General features: G+C 40.4%; 1 long non-coding RNA gene across 1 annotated transcript in view; it reads right to left on the bottom strand.

Annotated features, from left to right (window-relative positions):
* The window catches only part of LOC309373196, an 81,552-nt gene extending 59,448 nt beyond the window's left edge, over positions 1–22,104 (bottom strand). Inside the window, exon 1 of the long non-coding RNA XR_014169824.1 lies at positions 21,498–22,104. This is a non-coding gene — a long non-coding RNA (uncharacterized lncRNA). The remainder of the gene's footprint in view (positions 1–21,497) is intronic.
* Positions 22,105–24,636: the final 2,532 nt, after the last annotated feature.

Here is a 24,636-nt window from a genome sequence, read left to right as displayed (position 1 = left end):
ATGTGTTCCAGGTGAACTCTCAAATTCATGGAGTCTGGCAGTGAGACCCATGAAGGCCAACAGTGCGTGGGGTAATTGACTAGCAAAACAATGCTACAAGATGTCACTGTAGTGTCAGTCTGATGGTGACTATTTTTTGTATGTTTCAATCGGGAAAAAATTCCATTCAAATGACATTAAACCAAATCCCATTTCAAACGTTCTTCAACAGAAGCTAAGCCACAAACTTGGGGAAAGAATAACCCTCTCCATCGTATTATGTTCCGGGTGCCTCTGAGCTGTTGAGGAAGAGAAAAAGCTGCCACTATTTTTATTGTAAGCGAGAATCACCTGCTATACGAAAATGTAAGGTGTCGATTTTGTCTAGTGTGAGCCATTAATGAAAGGTGTTTCTCATGTTTTGTTGCTTTCACATTACCCACAGCAAACCACAATCCAAGGTTTTTGTTTTCCAATGGTGGGTCTTAATAATGCCATCATGTCCCTCCCTCCCTCCCTCCATCTGCCTGAATCCTAATCATATTGTAGTTTTATGTTGTTAACTGCCCTGAGATCTATGGATTAAGGGTGGCATACAAATTTAATACATAAAATAGAAATAATAAATAAAACTCACACTTATAATTCAATTCAATGACACTTGCTCCCAGGTATGTAAGAACGGTCACAGATCTATAATAGTCTATAATAGTATGAGAGAGAGAGAGAGAGAGAGAGAGAGAGAGCGCACACTTCTTATCTACTCTATTTATTAAATACATTTGATTGCAGATCCAACCCTCCTCTGAGCAGAAACCACACTGTTTCACCAAGTTGTTAACAGAACCACCTACTACACTTAGAACAACTGAGAACAGAGAGAAAGAAAAAGATACAAAACAGGCAGGAATGGGCTTTTTAGATGAACCAACATAACACAGGGAGGCCACGTCCCCTCCCTCCACTGCCCTAACTTACTATAATATCCAGCTCCCCAGGTTTCATTAAAAAATAATAATGAGTAAACTTTTTGCTTATGTTGAACCTAAGACAGGAAGCATATTGTACAGACACTATCTTCTTTTTGTGTTTGTGAGACAAACTACCCTCCCCTGCACCTCCCTTCCAGAGTCATGCAGTAACCTTTCAATGAACTGTTGAAGCATACATGTTTGCATATACCAGTATCTGCTAGAAGAAGCTAGGTCAGAGCCTTCTCTCTGCCATTCTTGCAGGGAGCTTTATATGCTGTACAAATTTCAAACACACAGCTCCCACCTGCAGTCCGATGGTGTGGCAATCCATGAAAGGCTTTGTGACTTGATTCTGCTAATTAATGATGTAAACTAAGTCAGTTGACAGCACCAGCAATAAAAGAGAAACAGATTGTTTAGAGGGAGAAAAAACCAGCTAGGTGTTCTTCTCTCAATACTTTTTTTTTTTATGAGACATGAAGATAACTGCCTCTGCTTCGCAAATGTGAAGCTAGATAACAGACATGTTCAGCAGCTACACATGGCCATATTAAGCTAAGTAGGAGGCTGTCAAATGAGATAGGGGCCTTTCTCGAGTCCTCTTTTATTTTTCTTAATGCCTTTATACAAATCAATTATGCAACCACACTTGAAATTCTGAGTACCGAATTCCTGGGTAAGGAATTCTCCTCACCTCAAAAAGTATATTGTAGAGCTGAAAAGGTTCAGAAAAGGGCTAGGAGTGGAGGAGAAATTCAATTCAGTTTTTGTTTAAAGCTGAATTTATCGAATTTGCACATGCACCAAAACACTGCTATCTGAATTTTGCACCACAGTTCTCTAATGATAAAATGTTTACCAAAGTGCAACTATTAGGGGGAAGTGTACATAAAAATAAAGATATTAGTGAAAAGAGCATGCAGAATGCATTATATCGAGGGGAAATGCTTGAAAACAATATGTGTACATTAAACAAATTCACACTAAAAATTTTGACAAATTTTCAGGATGATTCCCCCCCTCCAAGTTCCCAAATTGCTGCAAAACAAACTGAATTTGAAACTGGAAAAATGAGGAACTGAGAATTGAAAATTAAATTGAATTTAAAAAAGGCAACCAAAACATAATCTAGAGGATGAACATTCTTCTCTTTGAGGAAAGGTTAAGATGTTTAGAGCTTTTTACTTTAGAGAAAAGGGGAGTAAGAGGAAAACGTTAGAGGTGGATAAAATTATGCAAGTTCTATGCAGAAAATTCTTGGAAACTATAGTTTGCAGGTATGGGTGGGCACATAGCAATTCCAACAAGAATTTCCTAATACAGAGATTATTGGAAATTGTTTTTTGTCAAGGCTTCTGGTCTCCCAGCATGGGAGCTCATCTATGATCGGTCATGGATGCAGTTAGATGTGCTGTTTGGTCAATCACTTATAAGGACATTTCTCTAGTTTGACACTATAGTTGGGATCAGCATGAACTAATTGGAGTAAAAAGCAAATCTCTAAAAGTCCTGGTGTTTCACTTCCGTTCAGGTTTTGTGCTAATAGGGAATTGTAGACCCAGATAAAGAACACCAGAGTGACTTATTCTGTAATATCATATTTTGTTGTTAAAAAAAAAGTTTAGGAACCAGGGCAGAAAGAGAAGCCAAAGGGAAGCAGTAATTGGACAGAAACACTAATGCAATTTAAACTCCAATTTCTCTAGTGACAAACGATCTCGTAAAATTGGTACAAAAGTGAAGTCTTTCTTCCATTACCAAAAAATAAAATAAAAATCTCCCTTTCAAATTGGATTACAGTTCAAAAAAACTGATTCATTTTTACCCTCCCATTCAACTTCACTAAAATTACATGACTGGCAGGGAATAAATTATTTCCTTTTGAATTCCTTAAGCATTTTAATTAATAAAAAAAACATCAAACACACTTCTCTTGGGGTGTTTCATGCCTGACTTATTAAGAGGATGTCTTTAGCTAAAATGCCCATCTTTCTGTAGTAAATGCATATGCTCGACATATATTTTGTACATTATTAGTAAAGCAAGTCATCAAGCTACATGCTTCATGCAGCTCATTTTAGATGAGACAAACGCATTTCTAGAAAAATAGCACTGAAGGCAGGAAGGGCATTGCTTTGGATTTCCTATTGCACCAATCAGAGGAGTGGTGGAATGAGTACAGAAACCAGCAGCCAAGGAGACAGAAAGAACTGGCCTTATTGTCATCCAGAGCCCTATATATAGAGCCAACATTCACACCACATATTTAAAGCTTTACGTTATCACTTTAAACAGTCATGGCTTTCCTTAAAGAATTCTGGGAATGTAGACTGTTAAGGATGCTGAGAGCTGTAGGAAACCCCAATTCCCACCACAAAGCCACAATTCCCAAAGTTCATTGGAAAGAGGGTTTGATTGTTTAAATGCTCTGAGAATAGTAGGCCTGTGAGGGCAATAGAGGTCTCCTAGCAACTATCTGAACCCTTAACTACAGCTCCCAGAATCCTCTGGGGAAAGTTAGGACTGTTTAAAATGGTATCAGTGCTAGACTGGGAATGTGGCCAGAATGTCTCTTTATCCATTATTTGCATGTGGAACAGGACTGTGAACTTAAAAACAGGCGCTCTAAGCCTACCTGCTTGTGTGGGTGTCCTGGTAATGCGGAATCCCCACTTTCAAGTAGGAGTTCCTAGGTTGGGCTTTCTTTTCGCACAGCCATGTGCAACATGCAGCTGCAGTTTTACGGGGGGGGCGGGAGGAAAGAGATATAACACCAGGGTAGGCTAAAAGCAAGACCCCACACCTTCATGTTTACACCTATGCCCTACATATAAGTGGTGTGTGTTTTGTTGTTCTCTTTTGCCTTTCAGAAAATAAAAGAAAAATGGGGAAGGGTAATAGCTCAGTAGAGCAACTGCTTTGCATTTAGAAAGTCCTTGCTTCAATCTCCAGGTAAGGCTGGGAGTAGGGATGGAAGATAAATTCAGTTCAGTTTTCACTTAAAGGAAAACTTACAGAATTTGCAGTTTTCAAAACAATGCACAAACCAAAACACAGGCATCCTTTGAAATTTGCACTTCTCCAATTTTTGCAGTGTGGTTTTCAGCATCTAATGCTTGAGGCAAGACTCTTCCTCTTCCTCTTTTGGTGATCACTTGTAGCCAAGTAAGATTGTCTTCCTTGATCACGGTCTTAACCGTGAGTCCATAAGAGGCCAATTCTGGATCCACAAGTCCTTCCACAGTGGGGACATAGGTTTCCGGGCGGAAGGTATCACAGGGTTTGCCAAGCATGCCTTCCTCTTAGCTCATTTCTCCTTTTCACTCTGAGTTCATGTTTCTTCGAAGTCCACAACACCTTTAGTAAAGGCTGTTCTCCAACTGGAGCACTCACAAGCCAGTGTTTCCCAGTTGTCAGTGATTATATATATATATTTTTTAGATTTGCCTTGAGAACATCTTCAAACCTCTTTTGCTGTCCACCAGTATTTCACTTTCCATTCTTAAGTTGGGAATAGAGTAGTTGCATTGGAAGATGATAACCAGGCATCCGAACAACATGATTAGTCCGATGAAGTTGATGTTGAAGAATCATTGCTTTGACACTGGTGATCTTTGCTTTCAGTACACTGACATTAATTTGCCTGTCTCCCAAGTGATGTGTTTCGGAGACACTGTTGATGGAATCTTTCAAGGAGTTGGAGATGGTGTTTATAAGTGGTCCATATTTCACAAGCATACAGTAAGGTTGATAGTACAATAGCTTTGTAAAAAAGCATTTTGGTTTCCCTGCGAATGTCCCGGTCCTCGAACACTCTGCACTTCAGTCAGGGAAAAGCTGCATTCGCAGACCTCAGGCTGTGCTGGATTTTGGCATCAGTGTCAGCCCTTGTGGAAAGATAACTGCCCAGGTAGGAAAAGTGATTGGCATTTTCCAATGCTGCACCACTAACTTGGATTTGTGATGCTGCAGAGAGGGTATTTTGTACTTGTTCGTGCATCACTTTGGTCTTTTTGGATGTTGAGCAATAGGCCAAGCTTTTTGTAAGTTCCCCTGAAGATATTTAGGATGGTTTGGACAACTGCGTTGTCATCAGCATACTGAAGCTCTGTGACAGCAGTTATGGTAACCTTACTCTTTGCTTTCAGCCTACTCAGATTAAAGAACTTTCCATCTGTTTGATATATGATTTCTACCCCAATGGGGAGTTTCCTTCAACAAAGTGTAGGATCATGGTGATGAAGATAATATACAGAGTTGGGGTGACTCTATGTTAGGGCTGCCCTGGGACCAAATGAGGCGAATGTATTCCTGGTGCACATTGTACTACTTGCGTGTCACTGACAGTTCTAGCTAAGCACTCCCCCTTTCCTAGTTAATTCTATACCCAAAAGCTGTAAAGTGTCGTTTGTCTTGTCTGAAACAGCTCTCAGGAAATATTAGTAATAATAATAATAATAATACCTCATCATAGCAAATATTGTCTAACACAGCATTTTCGCCTCTTGTCATATCGGAGGTGAATGTTGTAGTGTTTTTTATTTTCATCAACAGAATTCTGAGAGAATTTTGATACAATTAGCAAAAAATATTTGGTGGGCAGGTTGTCAGTATATATCTCTATTGTTGCTTTTCGTTTCTTTTATTTTTGACCTGGACTTTGCAGGGGCAGAGAACCGGCTGGCCTAAGCCATTCGATCCTGTGACAAGCCCACTGCTATTGTGCGATGCTAGACCAATCGTTGTCACTTCCGCTACAGCCTCAGCTGTTTTGCACAGCAGGGCTACCCTACTGCTCCATAAAGCCCTACCAGGCTGAGGTAGGAGGTTAGGGCTGTTCCCTAAGACAAGAGGAGTAGCAACTTCTCACATTCATCAGTTGCTATAAAGCAGCAATAGCTCCTTTGATCCTTTTCTTACAACCTCCGTCCAGTCCAATATTACAGAACAGTCTCAAAAATGTAACGAGTGAACAAGCATCCCAAAGTGAATTGGTAACATAAGTGAGTCTCTTTTTACAGTGCAAAGCTGTGTAAAAACAGGAGTACTTTTGTCATAATAGCTTCAGAAGAATCATGCCATTTACTTTAGCTTTTAATGCCGCTTTAAATTGCTATTTTATTACCCTTGTTGACATTCTGGAAACATGAAATTACCGAATCACATTGGGGGGTGGGGGAACCTTGCTAAATAATACAAGTCTAGGCCACAAATGTGAATCATGTTCTTACCTTAAATAACAAAGGACATATTTATTTTAAATTCTTCTCTTTTTAATGCCTCCCTCTTTGAGAAAGAAATGCTGTTAAGCAACTGCAAAAACTATCATGTTGCAAGTAAATTTGTCTGTGACCTTGAACAAAAGACTTTTATTTTCTCAGCAGAAGGTAAAAAAAAAAGTATCTTAAAATATATAGTGTTCGTTCACCCTAGAAAGACTTGGGTAGGACTGCAGCCTATTGAATGCTATTGTTGAACTTTGCCTTCCACCACAAGTTTTATCTATTTTAATTAATAAAACCCAATGTTCATGAGTTCAAACTTCAGTTTTGTTTGGCCCTTTCTTCTGTTTCTTGAAAATGAAGGGATTTAAATGATGTTTGAACTTCTAAAAGAGTTTAATCTAATATATCTAACATATCTAATATTGCTATATAATAAAGCTTCACTGGGCTTTCTCATTACTCAAGGAGACTCCCAAACTGCAGCAGCATTTTACATCTTTCCTAATCTCCTCCAAAATGGATGCAAGGTCCAATATCCAAACTTGAAATACAGAATTGTGTTCTGAACATGCACACCATTTTATATGACCTCTATTTTTATGGGGATTTGGTGCTAAAACACTCAAGCAAATAGGGAAACTGGACAGGTGAGATAAACCAAAGCACCCAGTTCATGCTACAAAATGAGCATCTGTCCAGAATGTGGAATTTAACAGAATAATTCAGTACTGAACCAACATACCCAGTGATCCAAAGCAGGACAGAGTGGTCCCCTTTTTATCATTTGTATGGTGACATTTCCCACCCAGTCATCCATGGTAAAAGCTTTCAAAGTGAACAAGTCCTACTCTGTCTCACTAATATAAATATGTGCCAAAATTCATCCCGCAGTTTCTCTAAGGTTTTCCTCCTCTGCAATAGAGGCTTTTACTTTTCTGCCTCCTTCCCTGGGCACTTTAGAATTTCTTCTGAATTACTGTTGGTGTGGAATTTTTAGATTATTGTACTGTTGCAAGGTGATCATGCGGGGTGCATTTGCTTTGTTTTCTAGTAAACATTTCTCTGGCCCTCTGCAGCCTCACTCCATCTGTTCATGCTTCCTAATCTGCAGATGGTGGCTTCTTCTGCCCTTTGATTGAATCACAGGCACCCAGGGAGGCTGCAGTGTGCAGACCACTTGTGAAATGATTCATAGGACACTCACAAACAGCCACTTAAAAAGTATGGTAAATGCAACAAAACCCCTGTACCCAGCCCATGAGAATTTCACACACCCCAAAGTCCCCCTTTGAGTAATTTTTGAATGCCATTTCTTTTCTCAGTCACTGGTGGAGAATTGGGGGAAGGGGTGCAGGAGAACTTTTCAACACAACTCTGTTAATGTCTTACCACACCCTTAGAAAGGATGAAAATGGATTCACCTCTGGCTAAATCTGTTCATGCCCATTTACAAGAAGAAGAAGAAGAAGAAGAAGAAGAAGAAGAAGAAGAAGAAGAAGAGGAGGAGGAGTTTGGATTGGATATCCCGCCTTTCACTCCCCTTCATGAGTCTCAAAGCGGCTAACATTCTCCTTTCCTTTCCTCCCCCACAACAAACACTCTGTGAGGTGAGTGGGGCTGAGAGACTTCAAAGACGTGTGACTGGCCCAACGTCACCCAGCAGCTGCATGTGGAGGAGCGGAGACGCAAACCCGGTTCCCCAGATTACGAGACTACCGCTCTTAACCACTACACCACACTGGCTCTCAAGAAGATTTGCCCCCCAAACACAAAGCTCTAAAGCCTTTCCAGACCTTTCTTGTCCTCCCTTCCCAAGTAAAACAGCTCGTGTGGAATTCCCAGTCACAATCAGTTGTGGTGATGATGTTTGCAGCAAGAAATCCAGAAGAGAAATGGGTCTGGATCCTTACCTGTCTGCTCAGGCCAGGATTTAGACTTCTAGAGGGCCTATTAGTGAACCACCTTCTTAGGGAAGCTGCCTTAAATGGAAGCTGCCTTATACTGAGGCAGATAATTGGTCCATGTAACTTAGTATTGTCAACAATGACTGGCAGTGGCTGTCCAGGATTTCAGACAAGGAAATTTCTTAGTCCTGCGTGGAGATACCTGGGACCTTCTGTAGGCCAACCTGCTTGTGCATTGTTATTCCTCATCATGCCTGAGTAAAGCACAGTGGTCGGTTCTTTCCATTTGTGTTTATGTACTGTTCTGAAGTCACAGTTTGCTCTTGAGGGCACTTTCCATTTGTCTCAGGTTTCCACAACATCCTCGGGTTAATCGATAGAAACGACCAGCTTCCTAATAAAACTGCAGCTACAATATAATGAATTTTGAATGAGGAATGATTTCTTTAAGTGTTGCTGAGCGTTACACATTTACACTGTGCTGAGGAATGTGTGCGAAACTTTCCTCTGAAACTTTCAGGCCTTGACTTTGATGTATTAGACTCAGCCTCAAGTCTCCTTTATTGAGCACTTGGCTCTTGGCAACATGCAAGAGATACAGGAGAGAAAAGAGTCTGAAGGGCATAAGAAAAGCTAAGGACACATTTCTCAGGACACAAAGACCCTCCAAATATGGATTCTTTTTAACAAAAAAATGTATTTGTCGCACTTTTAAATCAACTTTCTCTACTTCCAAGGTCTCATTTCTGCCAAGGAATGAATTCTATAGTAGAAAATGCAGACAAATGAGAACCCCGCCATTGAGTCACTCATCACCTTCCATTCCTACAGATCTAGGGTAGCAGGTGATGGTGTTCAGGTTTGAGGGCAGTGACTTCCAAGCGGGCATAACATGAAAATTATTGAAGCTCAGCATATATCCTCCTTACTATTTAACTGTCTTTGCTATGACAAGAAAGCACCCTTCCAAAATAACCATGCCTAGATATTGCAATGCTGTGGTTGTGAATACCATACAAATGCATAGATAGGGATGGGAGAGAAAATGGATTCAGTTTGCATCTAAAGGCGAATATAGCTAATTAGTACTTTCCAAAAGAATAGGTGAACCAGACCTCAGCCATCCTTTGAAATTCACATTTTGCAATGCAGTTCTCTAGCCAAGTGACTGCCTTGTGTTACAGACGCTTCAGGTTACAGACGCCACTTACCCACAAATAGTACCTCAGGTTAAGAACTTTGCTTCAGGATGAGAACAGAAATCGTGCGGCGGCAGTGGGAGGCCGCATTAGCTATAGTGGTACCTCAGGTTAAGCACAGTTTCAGGTGAAGAATGGACCTCCAGAATGAATTAAGTTCTTAACCCGAGGTACCACTGTATGTACACGGAGAGAGAGAGAGATTCACACACAAACATGCATCTACACAAACACATATGGTAAAATATGCATATAAATGCATATATCATCCAAAAATGCATTATCCAAAATGTGTAAACTAGACAAAATTGTGTAGAAATGCATGTATATTAGGAGAACTTGACATGAAAATGCTGGTGAATTTCTACGAAAACTTTTTAAAAAATAAAATAAATCACAAACTGGTGTCGAAACAGGGTGGAGAACTAAACTTAAGATTGGAAAAATGTGAAACAGAGAGAAATGGAAAGTAACAAGATTCTCCCATACATACATATGGATGCAAGCTAGCAGTAATAGCTTCCTTTTAATTTCCATGCCTATACACCCCAAATATCTCTGTTTTAAAACTTTTTCCCTTTCCTTTGATTCCACAGAGAAAGTCCTTTAGAATTGCACCCTGTGGCAGAACAGAATGCCAAATTTATTCAGCTGCATAGCTCAGTCAGTAGAGCATGGGAATCTTAATTTCCAGGCTGTGGGTTTGAGCCCCACATTTGGCAAAAGGTTCCTGCAATGCAGGGGGTTGGACTAGATGACCCGCACAGTCCCTTTGAACTCTACAATCCTACGATCCCGTGAACTCCATTTTTTTTTACGAGGGGAGAATGGAAGTTACACCATTGGTACCTATTGAACTCTGTGCTTTTAAAGCAGCGGTAGCACACTGTGGCCTTGATAATACACAGAAATGGGAAGTTTGTGATTTATCTCCTCTCCTTTACTCCTTCATCAGATCATTTTCCAAAGTATAATCAGCCAGAGTTCACTAGGAACTTGTAGTGACTGATCCCTTTATTACCCGATTCATCATACTGCAGGTACTTACACTAGGAAGAGGACTCCATCAGTCAAATGCTAATGTTGACTAGTTTCTAGCTGGCAATAAAGCACTAAAGGCTTTTAAGTATTAAAAAGGGGGAACGTTATCCTCATGACTGTCACCAGGTCAAAGCCTTCAGAATGGTATTGTTGTTTGCTGTTGCTGTAACGATTCGGGTATTTTATTTTATGCTTCAAGTTTTTTCATCCTTTTTTTCAGAATCTCAGTTCAGTGACTGTACAGTCATACCTCGGGTTACAGACGCTTCAGGTCGCGTTTTTTCAGGTTACAGACCCCCGAAACCCGGAAGTGCTGGAATGGGTTACTTCTGCGTTTTGGTGGTCGTGCATGCGCAGAAGCACTAAATCGCGTGCATGCGCAGAAGTGCCAAATTGCAACCCGCGCATGTGCAGGTGTGCCGCTGCAGATTGTGGGCACTGCGGGTTGCAAATGTGCATCCTGCATGGATCACGTTCACAACCCGAGCGTCCACTGTACTATCAAACCAGAATTGTGTTGGAAATTTCTAAAGTGAATAAAGTTGTATTTAAAGTAAGTTATGTCAATGATGTTCATGTTTACCATTTCCTCAAAATGAAGTCTTATTGAGTTGAAAGGGACATGCCCCGGAGGAAGTTTCATAGCATAGAGACACCAAAGCACAACCACCCAACTCCTGTCTTTGTGACCTATGGGCAGAGCAGGATAAACTGTCCGACTCCCAACATACTGTAGTGGATTAGGGGATTGGACTGCAGCCTACAAGAACTGGATCTTTCAAATGATCCAAAGAAGCTCTTGTGCTTCAGTTTGCCACTTGGCAAATACAGTGGTCTAAAGGATCATGTAGCCTTGATTTTAGATTCACTGTCAGAATTTGGGGCATGCCAAGGTAAGTACCTAGCCATCATCCAAGAAGCCATTGATAGCTGAATCCTCCAGGAACCTCTTTCAAAGCCATCAAAGTTGGTTCCCATCACTACATCTTGTGATATTGTGTTTCATAGCTTCACTGTGTACTTGATGAAGAAGCACCTCATGTTGCCTGGATTTAATCTTCTTCCAAAATCCCCAGGGCATTCTTGGGAGAAAACATGGCTTCCCCTGTGAATAACTTTTAGCCACATTACAGAAAGACCATCTTACCCCTCTGTGAATTGTATTCACATTCCTTCCATTGAAGATCAAACCAACTGAGGTCTCCCCGCCCGCCCTCCACCTCAGCATGATGAAAAAGCTAGACTTAATACTTTGGGCCAACAATAATTGAAATTCAAGGTTTAGGCGGGCACATGTAGCAGGGAACATCTTTGCAGAAATCATGTCGCAAGTTAGACCTGATTTCTAGGTGGCTTTTGCCTCTGCACTGTGCATGGAGGAACAATTTGTATGAATTAGCTCTAAATTTAAAAAATTAAACACATTCTGATTTTCTAACACAAAACCTGTTTTCTGCAAACAGCATGTGAAAACCAAGTTTGTGAGGTTTTTCCACCTTAAAAATGAAACATGTGAATTGGCCCTTAGCTAAACTGGAAATGTGAATCTAGGTCAAGAACTCAGACTCATAATGAGATGTGAGCCAAAGTTCTTAAAGAAAAAACAACAACAGCTAAAAGAGATTGAAAAGCTTTCCCCCCAAAAGCCCCTGCCCCCTCTTTACTTTTCCATAGCTGCCAAATTTTTATCTGATTATGGTGGCTTGTGATCTGACAGAATATATTCAAAGCACAACCAAACTGGCTTCCACACTGTCTCAGTGTCACTCCTGTGTAATCAAAGATTCAGGTGACAAGGAATCAGGTGAAAATTGTGATCAATGTGTAACTTGGACCCTCAGAGCCTTTGTTAGGAATGCCTGCCTCTTATAGCCACATTCAAAAGTGTGACACATTCTGACACATTTCTGAAAACATGCATAGACATTCTTCCCCCCCCTCCACCCCCCCATTTATTCATTTTGAACATTTCTAGGCTGCCTGCATTGTTCCTTGATTTAGGGAACCCTAAGAACATAAAAAGACTCTGCTGAATTAGGCCAACAGCCCCTCTAGTCCAGCATCTTGTTCTCACAGTGGTCAACCACCGCGGGAAACCTGAAAGAAGGACCTGAGTACAAGGACACTCTCCCCGACATGGTTTTTAGCAAATGGTATTCAGAAGTATGCCACCTCCAACCCTTCATTAGATCACAATCAGGGCAGGGTATATTGGAGAAGGGGAGACTTCAGGCTTTTTAGATCAATTTTGCTTTGGTTTTTATTTTTCTTTAAACAGAGCCAGGTACAAACATCAATCTGGAGAAAACCTGAATTGCCATTTGCTCCAGTTGAGCACTAAAGAGCAGTTTTCCTCTGAGGAAGCAGCAGGGCAAGAGGAAGTGTAGCTAAACCCTCACTCACACTGTTCCCACTATCCCAGAATATTCTTTCTTTTGGGTGTCTGAATTATCAATCAAAATGAGTTCATCATTTTGACCTCTGGATGTCCCTTTTCCTTAAGACTCTGTCTTCCAGTTATAGTCATTATACTTCCCGTTTCTGTTTATCTGCAAACCCCATTAATTTTAATGACCACAACTCTATAGTTTTCAAAATAGTTTTGCTTTGTTTTTCAACAGAATTTTGATTTTTAGAGCATTTTCTCCAGCGTATAACAGCAGATTACAGTTGTAAATGTACTATCTAGAAACAAAGGACTGTAGTTTGGTTTTGTTATGATTGGTGACGTCCCATAATTGAGATAAGACAGTAGATGCTTTGTCTGAGAGAGTCCTTGATTCATATTTCAGCATGAATAGGTTAGTCACTCTGTCAGCTGGCTTCAATTACACATTCTTATATGAGTCAGCATAATATATACTAATGCAAGGGTCAATTTCAGGTAGCGGCATTTATCAGGTAGCAGCATACTGTAGGTGAAACTCACATTAGCCTTTTCGTCTTCCAAAGTCATCCCACAAAGCAGCGGAGGTTTAGGACCAGAGTTTTCCTTCTCCTAGATGGGCTACATTTCCAGGCTGATAAGCCCCATCTGCCTCTCACTTCTTGACTGTTGGACGCACTATTGGTCTTATCCACTCAATCTGCCAGGATGTAAATTCTGGTTCTTCTCAATTTCTCATTTTTCCAGTTTACAACATTTCTGCATCAGTTTGAAATGGTGTTTCTTTTTTCCCACTCTTGAACATTAATCATTATTTTAGCAATCAGTTCTCATACACATTTTTTTTTGCGTGCAATTTTGGCTAATAAACACATTTTTGTAAGCAATTTCCTGTAACATAGTGCATTTTATATGTTATGTTCACTGATAAATGCATTTTATCTACGCTTTCTCCTAATATACACAATTCTGTACACTTTTTTTGGTTGGAGTACTGCATTCCAAGATACAGAGAATTTAGAAGGACAGCTGCCTTTTAGTATGTGTATTATTCTGGGAAATGCAAACCACATTGGTTCCCATAAAAATGTGAACTAAAAAGAACCCTTCCCCCATTCCTATGTGATAAAATCTCCCCATACTTCACTGCTTCCAGTCCTAATCATGATAACAGTTTTTAAAAAGCTCTAAACACCATAGTACCCCTTCATATTGCTGTAGTCTATAGAGATTCCATTTCACACTCCAGGCTCTCCAGCACGGGTGGGGTTGGGGGCAGCATCTTGAGTGTGTTCCTGGCATTGGACAATCAGGATAGATTAGGGATTCAGCTGGTTTATTGCCAGCCTGGCTGCCCAGCATTCTCCCTGCCTGAGCTGACAGAGCTGGTCTCAGAGGCGATGTTGAGGACTCCCAGACTGCTAGTTCTGGAGGACTTCTACATCCATGCCAAGGCTCTGGGGTGGCTCAGAACTTAATGGCTGCCATGATGACTATGAGGCTGTCCCAACATGCCAGGGTTCAGTTTTAACCCCCACACTGAGATCCGGAGGATGACAACACAAGAATGGGCCTTTTCTGTGAGATCTTAAATTGAAGGGTGGTGCAAATAACAACAACAAAAACATATGGATTAATAAATAGCCAACTGACTGGTGAAACCCTTCATAGCAGACTATGCCCAGAAAGGTCTGTTATTCACAGCCTTATTTCAGCCACATGGCATTGAGAAGCAACTGCCACCCCATGGCACTGAATGCGGCATAAGTGTTATTTTTCCTAAGATAAACAGGTCAATCTCTGCTCATAACTATACCTCTATACCTGGTCTTCTTTCCATCATTTTTGAAATATACTCGGAGTTGAGAGTAGATTTCATGCTCTTTATTCAGCCCATAATGGTGAAGAGGAGTGGAAGTTCCCCCAGTATGTCTGCTTTATATACATTATTTACACAATGGGCCCCACGTGATTGGCTAATTCCGGGATTCTCCTGCAGGCCAATCAGGTTGCAGATTCACTTCCACCTGGAGCTGGACTGGGTGGCTCCTGTGGACCAATCAGACTGCTGCATTCTGGATCCTATTGTTCTAGGACCAATCAGACTGCTGCATCCTGGATCCTATTGTTCTAGGACCAATCAGACTGCTGCATTCTGGATCCTATTGTTCTAGGACCAATCAGACTGCTGCATTCTGGATCCTATTGTTCTAGGACCAATCAGACTGCTGCATTCTGAATCCTATTGTTCTAGGACCAATCAGACTGCTGCATTTTGGATCCTATTCAACTCAGTACATAACAATTTTCCTTATGAATTCATTCTCCTTGAAAATGGATTTCCACAACTGGACAAATGTTTGACCTCACCAGTACCTAAAGAAGGCTATTCATCCTCCTCCATTTGTTCTACAAAAACTTTGCCTAATTACTTCCAGTAATTCCAACCAGTCTTTTTGCAGCTGCATCTTATTGATGGCATGTAGTTTCCTTCTGATTAAGCGGTTGTATCACAAGACCTTACCTCCACTGCCACTTCCAGATCTGTTTTGCCGATAGATAGGATAACAGAACATGTTTGCTCTTTGTCAGAAAATGTATTACTTTACACTCTATTTGTTTAGCTCCATTCCCTTGTCATTAGACCGCTTTGTTTGGTCAGCCACTTCATCCAACATGACTTATTTCCGTTGTGATTCATCCAGTTGGTTAGTTGTGGAAATACTATCTAACCTGTCTCAAATTACATTTTCTCTTCATCGGTGATTGAAGTTCATGAGTTTTCATTATTCTTCTGGATTTATATTTAAAAGCTGGCATTTTACCTTTTATACAAAACAGGGCCGAATGAAATCATCAGACTCCTATGACCAAAGTAATGCAAACACTTGAAAGATAAGAGCTTCTGAAGTGGATCTTCTTGCGTCTTCCTTTCTGTTATAGCACCTTAGCCATCTTGTAAATCTGATCCCAGGGGTCAATAGATTCTCCAGAATAACGTAGCTGCACTGAGGGATTGGCAGAAATCACCTCGAGATAATTTCTGTTCAGGCCAAAGCTACATGCAATAATGGAGATCCATACTGGATCTCCCATTTCTTTAATTTGTTTGTTTTACAAATAAACTAGGCACTTAAAGAAAACACTATTCAAACAATGGCAAAAATGGAGTAGTGTTTGCCTTCACACAACATTCTTCGGGGGGGGAGGGGGGTTATTGGGTTGTTTTTGTTTTCATTATGTATTTTGTGCTTTTATACAGTGGTACCTCGCAAGACGAATGCCTCGTAAGACGAAAAACTCGCAAGATGAAAGAGTTTTTTGTTTTTTGAGTTGCTTCGCAAGACGAATGGGCTAGCTTCGCAAGATGAAAACGTCTTGCAAGTTTGTTTCCTTTTTCTTGAAACTGTTAAGACTATGGGAATACGTGCTTCGCAAGACGAAAAATTCGCAAGACATAAAAACTCGCAGAATGAATTAATTTTGTCTTGCAAGGTACCACTGTATTCTGATTTTATCCTGTGAACCACCCAGAGACCTGCGGGTATAGGGTGGTGTACAAATTTAATTAGTTAATTAGTTAGTTAACTGTCCCAGTGAAAGATGGCTCTTAAATATTTTACACATATCCACACGTTTTCCTTATCAGGGCAAATAGTAGCTTTAAGGACTGATTTTCTTTCCTTTTTATAAAAGGAAAAATACAGTTTTATAGTGTACAAAAAATGTTACTTTTAAGCCCATCTGATATTTGACGAAAAATAGAAGCTTGTCAGTTTCAAGAGGAAAAAAGGGATCCATTATTCAGTTTATTTCTTTCCATATGAACAAAATTTATTTTTAACAGCATTGTTCTATCAGAAATGGTTAGGCTTAGGTTTATTAAATTCATGTATCACTTCCAACTAAAAGAGTCCCAAAGCGATTTGCAAGCAGGTAAAAAAATTCAGTGGTACGATCACATACATATATTAAAAACATATTTAACAATACAATACCCTATTGATTATTCTGTCCAAGTGCCTGGGGAAACTGAAATTATGACAAGGTTTGTGCTAGGCTTTGTTCCATGAATGGAAAGATACTACAGAGAAGGCCTGTAACAGGAATCAATGTCATCTTGTCCAGTCAGTTGGACGGCATATAAATAATTAAATTATCACCATCATCATCACAATTGCTTGGGCCTTAAGTAGTACCCTCTGGAACCTGCTCATGGAACCCTCTCCCAACTCACTGCCATTAAGCTTAGGAAAAAGCTGAATACCAGCATGGGGTCAATAATCACTAGAATCACAGGAGTGGGAAAAGCTAACTAGCATAAGGGTTATCAAGCAGGGAAAAAGAGGGCTGGATGAGAAATTGTATGAAATACCTCTGGTCTCACCCACTGCAAGTTCTGATCCCACCCACTGGCAGAAAGCAGTTTACCGCCAAGATAATTCAGCTCTTGATGGAAAAAAAGTTTGACCATTCCTGCTCTCATTGCTGTAGTCTTTCAAGGCTCTACAAGTCAATGTTGGATAATGACCAGGGATGATGGGAGATGTAGTTCAGTAACATCTGAAGGGTGAAAGGTTTCTCACACCTGCAATATGTGAATTGAAACACAGCTATCTTTCAAAATTCACATTTCCCTGAATTTTGCATGCAGGTAGCCAATCATACAATGATGCACATCCAAAAATATATCAATTAGCGAAAACAATATAAAAATGCATTATATTAGGGGACATTGCTTGCAAAATGTGTGGAACAGACAAAGTTGTGTAGAAAAAATGAACATTGGACAATTGTGTGTACAAAAATGTGTCTCTTTGGAAAATACACACCCAAAATTATTATGCATTTCATGTGGATTTATTTTCTTTTTAATGCAATCTTATGTAAAAATTGGGTGAACGGAACTTATAAATGGGACACTGAGAAACTGAAAGATTCATTCATCCCTAATGTGATAGCATGGGATGTGAATCTAAAAAAAATAAAATTTCCTTGTGAGTTATTTCATTCTAAGACAAATCACATCTAGAATAGTTCTCATTGTGAACATCTTGACTTTTAATAGATTTGCTCAGGATGTATATGATATGGAGAATATTAACCTCTAGTCTCCCATTGGAACAATTTCCCAACAAATGGATGGAACCTCTCTAGTACATATTTTAGAAAGGCTTTGACCAGTGCTATAAATTGGAGATATGAAAAGCTGCTTAATCTTTTATCATTTCTTTCTGCCCTTTCTCAGCTGGGAAGACATGGAAAGATAAGATCTGGTCATCCATTAATCTTCCCTTTTTTTCTTCTTTTTTACAATGACAGGTGCTTAGAAACAAAACGTTAGAAGGGGCCTTGCTGTCTAACTCCACAATCTGAGGCTGGAAACTATATATTAATGGTATAGCCAACAGATGCCTGTATCGCCTTTTCTTCAGCCTCAAACAAGTTTTCATCACTTCCTTAGGCACCATGTTTCACTATCCATGCATTTGAAAAGTGTGCTTTTCTTTGTATGGAGCCTAAATCTTTCTGCTTATCACTTTAACTTATCTCTTTTTGTCCTTCCCCCAAGACAGGGCTGCATGCTTCTCACCTACATTATCTGAAGGTCGCTCTCATATCCCCCTCTAATCTTCCTTTTCTCGAGGCTAAACATGTCCAGTCTCTTCAACCTTTTCTCATACCGATTGAACTTCAAATCATTTGTCATTTGTAAGCTACTCTTCAAAGCCTTCCCTGACTTGTTGACGCTCCTTCTGAAAGTATCACTTTGAATCACATATCAAAGGAAAGAACTCACAGGTCCTGTTGCATTCTAAGATTTAAAGTAGGGATGGGGGACCTGAGGCCAGGGGCCCTATAGTGGCCCTTCAGTCTTCCCTATCTGGCCCTATGGATTCCAGATGGACCACTGGCCTGATCCAGCAGGCTCTTCTATTGTTCTTAGATACCTTTCTGAGTCACACCTTTCACCAGCACTGCTTTCCACCCTCAGATGTTTTTGCCTGGCAGAAATGAGTCCCTGAATGTTGATAATGCTTCTTGTTTTCCCAGGTTAAAGGAAAAAGAGGGATAAGTGGGTGTGTAGAAACAAGCGTACAGTGCAAAAACCATAGAATTGAAGAGCTGGAAGGAGCCATGGGAGCCATGTAATCTAACGGCCTGCAATGCAGGAATCTCAACTTGATCATGCATGACAGATGGCCATCCAACCTCTGCTTAAAAACATCCAAGGATGGAGCTCTTACAGACAGAAAGTTCTTTCTGATGTTTAGTTAGAAACTCTTTCCTTGTCATTTCATTTCAGTCCATTGGTTCAGGTCCTAGCCACCAGAGCAGGAGAAAACAAGCTTACCCCATCTAGCATGTGACAGTCCTTTAGATAATCCACGTCTGTGCAGTTTGACCATTGGTCCTGCCCACCACTACCATGTGATTCCCCGAAGTTGACCCATAAAACAGATGGTGTGTCAGCCCTATGCTGACCTCAGTGACAGCTCTCTCTTTCCATTCCAGCATGCAGCAGCCTGAGATATGAGGCAAGACATGCAGGCACTAGTCTCTTTATTCATTTTGTGAGAATCCAGCCTGATCCTTCCTTTGAGTGTTTTTAGCCAGTGAGTGAAGTCATCATCACCATCACCATCACCATCATCATCATCATCATCATCAACAACAACAACTTATGAGAGCCACATTACACATTACCTGTCCTCTTGAAATTACACATTACACATTACCTGTCCTCTTGAAATGGTAACAAGAACGGTGAAATCACCTGCTTTAATTGGGGTTTAAATAGGGGAAATTCATGGGATTTCCAGAATGGATTCTTTTTGTCAAAAGGAAGGTACCATAATCACTGCCAATAGCCACTGCTAGTTCCTAGGCAGCACTATCAGCCTGTAATCACAAAACACTTAAACTGGAGTTGAAACCGAGATTAGATTAAGCCAACCTTTTCCCTACAATCACTGAAACTATCACACACTTGTCTGTTTGTTGTGAAATTGGTTCTGAAGATCATTTATCACTGACAGAGTCTTCCTTTTGTGTGAAAGATGTGCTTATCAATAAGAGGCAAGGTAGCACACGATAAGCTTAACCTATGTAAACTAACATAATGTTTTGTAGACACCAGCATTTCCTTAAATTTATTCCTTGTTCCAGATTTACTGAAAACTAGGGCTTTGTTTGAAACACTGAGTAATATAAGCTGAGTGCTTTGTCAAGAACAAATGCATAAAAGAGGCAAGTAAGATTAAAATGGTAGCATTTTGAAAAGCTCAGGAAGCCAGTGTTTGAGTACCCTAGAGCACAGTTTGCTATATTTGTGTATCACGCTTATAGGTGCTATTTAAAAACATTCATTGCTTTCAAATTCATCTCTCAGGTTACATACAAATGACATTAAAAGGATCGTTATTACACATTTCCATTGTACAAAGGCACAGCTAGATTTGACACATAAACAGTGAATGTATAATCAATGCACTGATGACTAAAAGATTAAGGCAATCCTTTGCCTTTGCAATGAAATACTTCAGTCCTTGGATTTCAACAGAAACATGCTCATTGTGTGTGACCTGATTGCAAAGGACTGTCGAATTTTAACAACCAATTCTGCTTTTATCAGGGGTTCACTGCAAGAGCTCCACAAGAAGATTGTGTTGTAAAGTGAGAAAATGAAAGTCAAAGGCCCATCTGTTCCTTTCAGAGGGCCTACCACATTCCATCTTCCTAAAACATACAATTTCTGCATCTTATCTTGCTCAATACTTGCATACTCAGTACTATGGAAGGAATCATATGAGAATGTTTTACTAACAACTATACCCATTCCCACTATAAAAACTATTGGAAATCACATCATATAAAAGATTCAATGTTTTTAGCCCAAGATGTGCAATTTGAAAATCACCTACGCCGATATGTCCAGAATGTCAAACTTGACTGTCTAGAGCATAGGTAGGCAAACTAAGGCCCGGGGGCTGAATCCGGCCTAATTGCTTTCTAAATCTGGCCTGTGGGCAGTCCGGGAATCAGTGTGTTTTTACATAAGTAGAATGCGTCCTTTTATGCATCTCTGGGTTATTTGTGAGGCATAGAAATTCGTTCTCCCCCCCCCCAAAATATAATCCGGCCCCCCACAAGGTCTGAGGGACAGTGGATTGTCCCCCTGCTGAAAAAGTTTGTTGACTCCTGAGTACATCATTAACCCTGGGAGAAAGGTACATCTCTTTAGGCAAGTTCTGGTATTTGCCTGAAAATGCAAACTCTTTATCTTTGTATGAGGCACAGGATGAACACAATGGAGAGAGTCTGCTGGAGGTTTCTGCTGAAGTGCAACCCTCAACACAACTTTATCATGGTCCCTGATTACGCAACGTATTCTACTCATGTTCAAGCAATTGCAAGTACAAACCCCCTGCAGACTTTCCTTGCTCACTGCAGGGAATGTCAGGGGTTGAAGGGGAGAGACATTGTGCATGAGAATTATTGGATGGATTTGGATGAGTAGGAGAGGATATTTTACTTATTAACCATCCTTCCTGTTTTCACTAGTGTGAGAATGCACATACCTATTTCATCAGAGTAATATCACCATCTATTTGCAACTCAACTCTAGAAGCTTTTAGGACAAGGTTGTATAACCTTCTAGAATAAGTCTGATATCCAAGAATGCTCAGGCAGACTTGTATTATCTTCTACCTTTTAGGTTTCCCTCTTAACAAAGTTATCACTCTCAGACCATTTAAGTAAACAAGAAAAATATAAGGTTTACTCACTTATCAAAGTCTTGCCATGATTCAACAGATATAGTGATGAAAATCAGGCAGGGGATAATCCTTAAAAATTACAAAAGTCCATGGTCCAGTTCAAAATGGAGTGTGCTCTCTGGAGAAGAGCTCACAGACAACCTACCCCATTGCATGTAGGAAGAAGAGTGTGCAGTGACAGGAAGAAGAAGATTAAGGTTGTATTGTTTCCCATCCTGACACACAAGTTTCAAGGATATGACATCATAGAGTCCCCTGCTTGAGACTCTCCAGCAAGCATACATTTGTGATCTGGCAGCAGATTATCCCACAAGAATTTGGCAAAGAGGATGATGTGAACACACCAGCCCCCAACCACACTTTCAGCATCTGCATGTGCAGGCAAATATCTAATCACACCTTTCCTTTAGGATGCTTCTGGCATTTCTGCTTGAGAACTCCAGGATCATGGCAAAGTGCTCTTAGTATAAGTGGTTCGGAAAAGTAGAACTAAACCTATCAGTATACAAAAAACTGTTAAATGGATGCAATAGTGTGGAGCAAACTAGCAACGAGACTGACAAAATTTTGTCTTTCTTCAGGTTCCAGAACAAAGGAATCTTTTCTCAGGTTCTTTCATTCCAAGTTGCAGAAACTCCTTAAGTTCCTTGGCACATATAGTCTCCCATGGCCACTACCAGGAACTTGTCAATCCACAAGCAACACATTAATGAAGAATCATAGAATGATGGAACCACTGCAGATCCATCATATTTTCCATCATAAATTCGGGTGTCTCCAATGTTATTTTCTTTCAGATGTCAGCTCATTGTTTTCTCAGGCATATGGGACTGCTTCAGAACCGGATTGCTGCTGCATTGTCTGTAATTTTGGCTTGTTATTTTGATGCTTTGGGTTTTTTGAGATATATTTGTTTTATATTGTTGAGTTTCTGGTATAGATATGTGTGCCTTAATAGATTGTTATGTACCACCATGGGAACCTTCTGGTTACAGGGCAGAGCGCACTTCCACCACCTTATAATTCCCCATGTTCACAGGAGAGTAATCACCATTATATCTCTTTCATGGAGAACTGAGAGAGGTTGTCCCTATCCCTTTCTGTCGACTTTAGCAGAAGGCTGCTTTGAGCTGCTACTGGTGGTGGTGCTGCTGGACTGTGACATCCTTTCATAATCCATTGATAACACCAAGGTTGCAGGTTCAACATCTGTATGGGACAGCTGCATACAGTATTCCTGCATTGCTGGGGATTGGACGAGAAGATCTTGAGGGTCCCTTCCAACTCTGCAACTCTCCATGATTCTGTGCTGGCCAGGATTGAAGAGAGTTGGAGTCCAACAACATCTGGAGCATCACAGATTCCCTATACCTGTTCTAGGAAGCCATTGAAGACAACAGCCCTCTCACTTTTTGCTTCCTATCAAAACGAAGGTTCCATATAATGATCATGGTCACTACTGATTGTTCATGAATTTGCCCAATCTTCTTTTAATGCCTCCTGAACTAGGGACAATGCATCCTCTGGTGACCTACTGCTTATTTTAATTTCTATTCTCTCCTGCCCCTGTTTTTTTCAACCACACTTTGGTTGTGCTTTCATTTTCATTTCATCTTCTCTCTCTCTCTCTTTGCCTCAGTCTTTGAGATATTCTGTAGACTACAGACTTGTCAATATATGCACAGCCAGAGGGGCTGTGTCTGCTAGATGATGACTCCAAAGCATTTGACACCCCCTCCATCAGTCAGTCTTGAATCAGGCTGCTATTTGCACCACAAAGTGGTATTGATATTAAATGGGCAGCATATACAAGGGGAATGTGGCAATTGTCTGTAGCACAATGCCTCCGGGGAAGGACATGGTGCTTACTAGCTTCCCATTGATTTTCTAAATAGAATTATAATCAAGAACTAATTTCAAGCCAAGTTCAATTTCACTAAGATTGAATAAAGCATCCTATCAAATTGGTTACTCTGCATCAAACAGACAGAGATAACATTCAAAGGACTGTAATTTGTTCAGAACAATTTCAAGTTCACTGTGGTACTTGGGTAGGAGATTGATAAGATTTACTGATACCCTTCTCAGTTAAGCTTAATGTCTGGAGCAACACTTTAAAATGATCTTACCTGTGGTTTGGGGGGGGGGACTTAAGTTTCACACCTGCTTAGTCTTTGTACCTGCATAATTGGATCAATTGTTTAAAGTACTGCATTTACATAATGCTGTTCAGTGCCAGCATCTGTTTAAAAATAGGCACAGTATTATTTATTTGCATTTATTTGCAGCAATTATTATTATTATTATTATTATTATTATTATTATTATTATTATTATTATTACCCCTCACCAGCAGGTTCCAGCAGGTGACAGTTTAGAATTCAATTTAAAAGCTATTACACCAATTAAAAACTACAAATTGAAAACAGTTAAAGCAGATTACAGTCATGGGAATAGGGTGGGCCCTGAAAAAAACACATCACAGACAATTCCCACAAACCTGATTCACCAGAGGAGGCAGTCCATTCCTCAATGCCTACTCAGCAGTGCACTGAGCAAAAAGTCATGGAGAGAAGTCTTTGCCTTCAGGTCAGGGCACTATCCTCTTAAAAAGTCACACTCCCCAGGAAGAATCTGGGAGTGCCTAGAAAGTGATAATGTGGACTTTAGAAAGAAGAAGAAGAGTTTGGATTTGATATCCCGCTTTATCACTACCCGAAGGAGTCTCAAAGCGGCTAACATTCTCCTTTCCCTTCCTCCCGCACAACAAACACTCTGTGAGGTGATTGGGGCTGAGAGACTTCAGAGAAGTGTGACTAGCCCAAGGTCACCCAACAGCTGAATGTGGAAGAGTGGAGATGCGAAGCAGGTTCACCAGATTACGAGTCTATCGCTCTTAACCACTACACCACACAGGCTCTCAACCTCCAGAGTTTGTTAGAGCAAGCTGTGCACTCAGAGCTAGTGCTCTGCCAAAATGTTCTGCATTTCCCCAATTCCTAAACATTATCCACCAGTTAATAAGAATTTCATTTGAATTAATAAGAATTTCTTTTGAAAATTATCAAAGGGAGAGAAAAAATCAGTAATATTCTCATGAATAGGGGGTGAGGTTTGTGTGTGTGTGTGCGCACGCGTGTGTGCTTGC

This window comes from Podarcis melisellensis (assembly GCF_964234715.1).
Source record: "Podarcis melisellensis genome assembly, chromosome: 1".
Taxonomy (NCBI): Eukaryota; Metazoa; Chordata; class Lepidosauria; order Squamata; family Lacertidae; genus Podarcis; species Podarcis melisellensis.
The sequence above is the reverse complement of the archived record's forward strand: the minus strand, read 5'-3'. Positions and strand labels throughout refer to the sequence as shown.